At 33.5% G+C, this 7,856-nt stretch overlaps 1 pseudogene; it reads right to left on the bottom strand.

The window, feature by feature from the left end:
- Positions 1 to 337: 337 nt before the first annotated feature.
- Positions 338 to 4,486, bottom strand: LOC110871617 (annotated as a pseudogene).
- Positions 4,487 to 7,856: the final 3,370 nt, after the last annotated feature.

Raw genomic sequence — 7,856 nt, 5'->3', positions numbered from 1 at the left:
TGTAAACAACTTATGTTCAAGTGTCCGGCCTCTATTCATAAGTTTGGAAAATGCGTGCATAGTGGTTGAGGTCGAAAAGAAGATTGTCACATTAGAGATCTAGGTGATACAATCTCAGATCTGGTTTCCACTTTGCCCAGCATAGCTTTCATTCACTAAGATATTTTGGAGGATAATCATGGATTGAAAAAAGTTTACTTCTACAAAATTTCGAAGACATATTCTCTGTACTGGCTTCAAGTTTTTGCAGAAGAGATGCCAATCACTCAATGTCAATTATATAACTTATAAATCCCTAAATAAAATTTTGAAATGAACGAATGTTGCATTACTTATGTAAACCTTTAAGTTACAATTAACCGACAAACTAATAAAAAATCATTGAAATATATTCGTGCTCAGGATAGCGCTAAGGACAAATCATAAAGCCTACAAATGCAAGATGATAAAGAGCCATTATTTACAATTAAAAAAAATATCAAGAAGACCTGAAAACTGAGTCATACCTCATCAGTTATTCCCATGATCCTTGTTATTTTGCTCATATAATCGGAATATGCAGATGGGTAATCCAAAGAAAATGATGACATACTGACCGAGTGTTTTCGCCATTGGACGGAAACAAATCCGGTTTTGATCCAAGTTTCGTGAACTTCATCTTGAAAAGCTGGAACTTAGTTCACCTTCAAGACATAATCAAAATTCAAAAGTAACTCATTAACCGTGTACTAAAAATGTAGGAAAAAACACAATTTAATAGATCTACATTTCACAATTTGATTCCAGTTCCAAGAATCTTCTAATCATAGATCTATAATTCAAGATTTGATTCCAGCTCTAAGAATCTTCAGTTTCCCATCAATATTTCAAATGCTATTGTACACATAGTTAGAGTAACATTTAACATAAACCTCCTTAGTAATTAACAAAACAAAGAAAAAAACTTGAGACATCCAAACGCATCAATTACCTTGTAAATCTTGTGACCAGAGACCCGCAATAGTCGAACCTCTACATCTTTATGAAAAATATAATGCATATCCAGTCTTGGTTTAAAAAAGCGCGAGGCCCTCCGAAGCGTTTTGGTTCCAAAAGCTTTAAGCGAAGCTTCAAGCGCGAAGCGAGAGCTTTACGTATACGAAGCGCTCAAAATAAAATAAAAAATAAAAAATATTTGTACACATCAACATCAATATGACATATTCTACTTGTTAATCAATAGTAAATACAAAAACATGATTAAAAAAAACACTTAACACATAGAAAACATAATTAAAACATAAATTAAAGTCGATTATTGGAGAAAGTATGAAGACTCGATGGAGAAGAGGGAGGGAGCGGCTGAAGATGTTTACTAACGTTCTTTTTTAGGGTAGCGGGCCTCAATTAAACCCTATTAGAGACTATTGGGCCTAATAATCGATATCTTGTGGCAGCTTTTCATATATTAACTGCATTATCGTTTTATGGTTAGGAGGATGAATTATGAGGATTTAAACCATTTCAAAAAACAATTCATGGTTTATGGCAAAGTCAAACCTGTTGACCATTGTCACCTCCTTCTCTATGAATAAAAATCTTTCCAATTTTAATACCCTTGCAACATGCTCGCAATGCATTTTCCATACTCTCACCACTGCAGACATTTTGGAATTAGACGGAAAATAGTTTTAAAATATATTCGTGTGACCGAGTATGCATAGTCCATATACGTTTTCCAACATTTCGAAGATGAGAGTTGGTCAGATACCTCCTAATAACAGAAACGCCACATAATCTCTGACAGAAGTCAACACCTGTGTATACCGACCCTGTGTTCACACAAAACAAAATTGTTACGGTTATTGCATAGTTACATGATGGACGTTGTGACCATAAAACAATAAGAGGTTGTATGTATAACTTCAGTAAATTTTCAAAAATAAAAAATAATAAATTAAACCACCAACACATTCTACTTTAGCTAAATATTTTATTGTATCAATTTAAACCAAAATAAATAGAAAATTAAATAAATGACTCATTTTCACACGTGAGTGCAGAAGCTCACCAGTTGGAGTTGTCACCTGCTTTTCCGTAAAAGGTAAATGTCCCAAACCATGCTCAACAACCTGTTACATGTGGAGTAATTTTCCAGTTATATTCAAGAACAATTATGCACATACAAAAACTGAAAATCAAGAACCAACAACTCACCAAACGAATCAATCGTTCAGAATAAAAAAAACAAAATCATGTTTCGTTGTTTTAGCATCACGTATAAGCGTATGCAAGCCACGTATCTACATTAAAGAACACGCAATACGATTCATAAAAGAAAGTGTGACAATAAAGATCATTTCATGCAGTTTGCACAATTTTAATAGATGGAACTTCAAAATATTACCTGAAAAGTTGAGTGAATAACGTATAAATTGGGATATATTTTGCAAAGATCGTGTTGGCCAAGTTTTGTCCGAATGAGCTGGACAATTAAATCAATAGCTACATGGTTGTCTCCTCCACGCGGGATGATGATGTCGGCATACTTTTTTGCTGGGAGTATGAAGTTTTCGAAAGAAGGCTTCACAAACTTCGAGTACTGCACATAAGTTTAAAATTAATACAGGTGTTGACTTCAATCCATTGACTTATGAATGGGTCAACTTGACCTGTGTTTTATGTCAAACGGATCAAAAACACATGTTAAATGTTAAGCAATTAACCTGATCAAGCACCATACCGATCTCTCTTCCCTTTTCGGTTGTATCACGCCTTATTCTTTTCGCCAGACGTACATCAGCATATAATACATAAGCCAGAATTATAGAAATGACTAACACATTCAAAGGGACAAAGTTGGACAGTATAAAGTGACGGTGACAGTGGCAGTCGCAGTGGCACGAACACTGGGCCACGCTAATCAGACCATACTAAGAGACTGAATACCAGAACGACATCAATATGTGTTCCGATTCAAACCTGCCAACGACATCAATACTTTTGCAAAGCTAGCGCAGTATATCAGCCACTAATTCATTAGGATTCATGTCCACTATAACATGAACATGCCTGTGTTAATCTGTCCTTTCCAGTTTTCCTTCAATTAGGCAAACCCTAGTGACCAAATAAAACAAATAAAATTCTAAAGACTGATTAAAAATAGAAAACGGAGACTTAAAGTTACCACCAAAAGCGTACAATCAATGCCAAGCTTATCTTCAAGGACTTAGAAAAGAAAAGCAATGGCGCTTCGGGCTGAGAATAAGTGGTAACCTCAGTGCATCCACACATTCAGCAACAACGTCAGAGTTTATTGCAGCCAATTCATTTCCAGCCATCTCAACGACAGGTGGCGACATTTAATTATTTTTTTATAATTGTATGCTTATTATAATCAACAAGAAGTATTATACCGTATACTAAATGAGCTAAAATTTAGGCTAGAGCTCATTTAAGCTCGGCTTGATTCAACGTTTACCGAGCCAATCTCAAGTATTTACACTCTTAATCATAAGCCATATCTTTTCCGGTTGATACATAAAATAAACCTCTCATATCGACCTAAACTAATGACAACGAACTACAAAAAAGAGTTAGATAAATCATTATAAACGAACTTTGCATATCATGCACGGCCACCAGAAACATTCGAGGAAGATTAGTAACTCAAAATACAACAAAAAGGAACTAACCCATTGGGACTTTTCTTCTTTAGAACACATTAAAGATTGGATGAACATCCTCAGGCACACTATTCCTCAAGACTGTTTCCATTATAAAATGTAAAAATTTTCTAGTGTTTCATCAAAGAGAGCTTGAAATAGGCCCATGACATATTTTTTTTTAAATGACACCAATTAATTTTTTTATCAAGCCCGAATTAGATTTCCTATTGGCTTTCAATAACCTACATCAATCTTTTTTCTAAGAAAATCAGTTGAACCACCACCAAGCAATAAATAAACTCGTAGCATCTAGTGCAAATTTAGAGGCTATGGTTGTAAACAATAACAGATAGTTAGAGGCTATGGTTGTAAACAATAACAAATCGAAAAAGTATATATTTTGTTTAAGCCCTCCGTAGCAGGGATGAGCAAATTGTACCAAGTACCGGTACCAAATTTCCCAAACCGAAATATATTCAGTACCGATTTGGTACCAACTTTTGACGTTTCGGTACCAGTATTTACCGGTTTTCCCTTCAAGTACCAGTACCCCGGTATTTTCGGTACCGGTACCCAGTTTTGGGGATTTTCCGTACTGGTATTTTCGGTACCGAGCTCATCCCTACTCAGTAGCAGGCCTATCTCAAACTTTTTCATTATAAATCTCAATCATTTCAACTGATATGTCATATTCAAAGATATATTTCATCTGTTCTTCGAGAAAAATAAAAATCGCTCAACGCACTCATTGATTGTCCTCTGTAAGATCTATTGGTCCAGTCATAAATAAGCAAAAAAAATATGTATTTTTATACTCGAGTAAAAGAAATGTCTAAATTTCTTACCATTGTATGCGTATTTTCTGATCCAGTTTGACCATATGCGGTGCATAGCATTCGCAAAAACCTCAGTTGCAGAAAGAGAAATATTGTAAGTTAACAAATTGAAACAGCCAAAAAAACAGAACATCTTTACATCTAGAACAATATAAATAAACAGAATATTGTAAGTTAACAAATTGAAACAGCAAAAAAAACATAGCAACACCAATTCCAATTAGAACGATATAAACAACACATGGTAGAAAGGACTATTTACATCTAACCCTATGTAAATATGTAATCAACTTTTTAAAAACTTAAAAAAGTAGCAGAACATCTTTGGTAAGATATCAACATATATGATAAACACTACAAAGAGTTTGGCAGTGACAATAGTGATAACTGAGAAGTAGCTTTTTTTTTTAATCTAAGTTAATTTACATATAACATCAACAGATATGTAATCATTTTTTACAATTTAAAAAAAGTAGAGGAACATATTATGAAAGAAATCAACATGGATTTAAAAAGTAACAGGGGAGTTGGTAGTGACTACAGTGAGAAGAAGGTTGGAAACCCCTAACAGAATAACAATGAACGGTGAAGATTAATACTACAAAATCAAATAATAATAAAACGAATTGGAATCATACACTAACCAATATGATAACTGTTGATTATTAAAGTGTTGAGAAGACGAATAAGAAAAGGAACAAAGATGATGAATAGTTTGCGAAATCATGTGATGCATATTACGAATAAAATTTACTTTTATGGTTTCATATATCATTAAAAAAAACCCCAAATTAGGTCACAATAAGAATCAATTAGATGAATAGACAAAGCAAACAAAAACACGACAACAAAGAATTGTTATAAGTAAACGAAATCCATGCAAGAAAACAAAAGATTGAATAGAGGAAATCATACCCATTAACACTCCATAAAAAAGATCATTGATTAAACAAAAACATTAAACAAATCTAAAGATATTTACAGTACCTGCGCTGCAAAAGATAGGAGGATCTTTTGGAGATCCTTGAGTTCTTTCAAGATCGTTTTGAAGCCATCGTTGAAACACCACAACAAATTCATCTAAACTATTTAATCGTATCCTTGATTATGGCTTTAAGATGATGGTAAACCTCTTTTTACAGGAAAAAACAACCCAAATCAGCTTCAAAAACCCTTCATAGATCAGACAACGACTCCTTTCTACTACAAATCGGCCTTTGAAAGTGACTTTGGATTGTAATTTCTGACCTAATTGACCAAAATGACTTCAAATGCGTATGCTTCCCTAACACACATCTTTATCTCCCTTGATTTCATTCTTTGACAGCCAAAAATACCAAAAAAAATCCCCAAAATCGGATCCCTATAACAAACAATTTACATGGAAATATTGATAGTAAAGAAAGAAGACAATTACCTTTTTTGTTCTTTAATGTACAGACGAACGAATTGCTTGAATGGAAACCCTAGAGAACCAACGGTGGGAGCGTCAATTTATTTGGAAAATCGTCTTCTAGGTCTTCCAGTTCTTCTTAAATCTTGAAACGCCTTCCAATTCTCCTTGTGAAAATATTTTGGGATTTTAAATACATTTGAATAAGAAGAAGAATGAATTGATGATTTGAAGAAGGAGGAAAGGATCTTCGTAGATTGGAGAGATGTAATGACAATTGAGAAAAAAAAAAGGAAAACTGCTGTGTAATAGAATGGCGTTCAATTGCCGCTCAAATGAAGAAGCGAAGAAACAATCAGATGACACGTGGCATCAAGTGGTTTAAATTTATGCCAGGTGGCACCAAAATGTTTTGTTTTAATATACATTATAGATTGTCCTATTTTTTTTCATTTAGCAAGTGTTCTCAAACTTTTTCCCTTTTCTATTTTCTTTTTGTTTCGTTTTTTATTTCCTTTTGTTCTTGTATACGTTACATGATAAATATAGGTAGCTATGAATGGATTTCCTGAACTCAATCTGAATATATGTAGATGAATATATGTAGGTATACATGTGGATGTTTGTTTTTCGCGTACAACTATCCACTTTCTAACCTGTATTTTTGTTATTTGAGTTAAAAGAAAAAAAAACTATGTTTTTACGTGGATATTTTTATGTACGTGTTGTTATAAGTTCATGTTTCGACGTAACTTTTCTCACGCAATTTTTTAGAAACGAGTAAGGTAAAATATAATGTGTTTTCATGTTTATTTTTATGTTTGGGTATAAATTCACGTTTCGACGTAAACCATATAAATTCACATTTCGACATAATGTTTTTCAGAAACAAGTCTGATCAAGTATAATACGTTTTAATGCTTATTTTTGCATATGTTTTTTATTCGTTTATATTTTGACGTAAATTGTGTTCGGGACCGAGTCTGGTCAAATATAATATGTTTTCATTCGACAGAATAAATTCGAATTACTATACGTTTTGACGTCGTTAGGTCTTGATTCAAATTTAAGGATGATGTAGTGGTTATGTGGAACCCTCACCAAACGAATCAACCCGGGAGTTAGATCGGATACGTCGAAACACGTTTTCGTATGGTTAACGCATTACATAATGTGCCATCAGCTATAAACAACTAAGTCGTCGCCGCCGCAACGCGTGCTATATGACAACAATCTAGTAATAGAATAGAATAGAATAACTGGCTACACGATTAAATTTGGTTGTTAGTAAGTCGAAGGTGGTTGCGCCACCGTCAGCAGTCGTGCACCACCGCCGGCTAACAAACCCTCCGTCACCATTTGTTTGACTTACATTACACCGTACGTACGCATGCTTCCATTACTTTTCCTCTACTACACTACCACTTCCTACGTGGCATGCCCATCAGGATGCCACATCCTTCACCCCTCTGCTGACTCAGCAAAAATCGTCCACGTGTCACGTCAAAGTAGAACCCTTGTACCTGTCTCCTAACATCCTGACAAAACATAGGACCCATTTCTTTCTCTTTGTCCTCCCTTTATTTTTTACTATGAAAATTAAAAAATAACCTGTTTTTTTGTTAGATTTATGTGGAGTAAAGCATGCTAAAATATCAAATAAAACTAGGCTCCCATTATTCTTATACCCTAATATAAGCTTTTTAAATTTATATCTTTTGCTTAAAATTTGTATAAACATATGAGTGGTAGTTGTTAAAAAAATTATCTCTATACACATTTGTTCTTTTTAACAATTTGTAAAGTGTTGTACATATTTATAAAAACTAAAACGTTTTTTTTTAATTTAACAAAGTTTATAACTTGATGAACTACAAGACTTCTAATAATGTTTGCTATATTTAACAAGTTTTAAATTTTGATTGTTTTGATAAAAAAAAATATGAATTTAAAACAATATGAAAAACTAAAGAGTATACT

Source organism: Helianthus annuus, chromosome 8 (assembly GCF_002127325.2).
Source record: "Helianthus annuus cultivar XRQ/B chromosome 8, HanXRQr2.0-SUNRISE, whole genome shotgun sequence".
Taxonomy (NCBI): Eukaryota; Viridiplantae; Streptophyta; class Magnoliopsida; order Asterales; family Asteraceae; genus Helianthus; species Helianthus annuus.
Note: the sequence above shows the minus strand (reverse complement) of the source record. Positions and strands in the feature narration are given on the sequence as shown.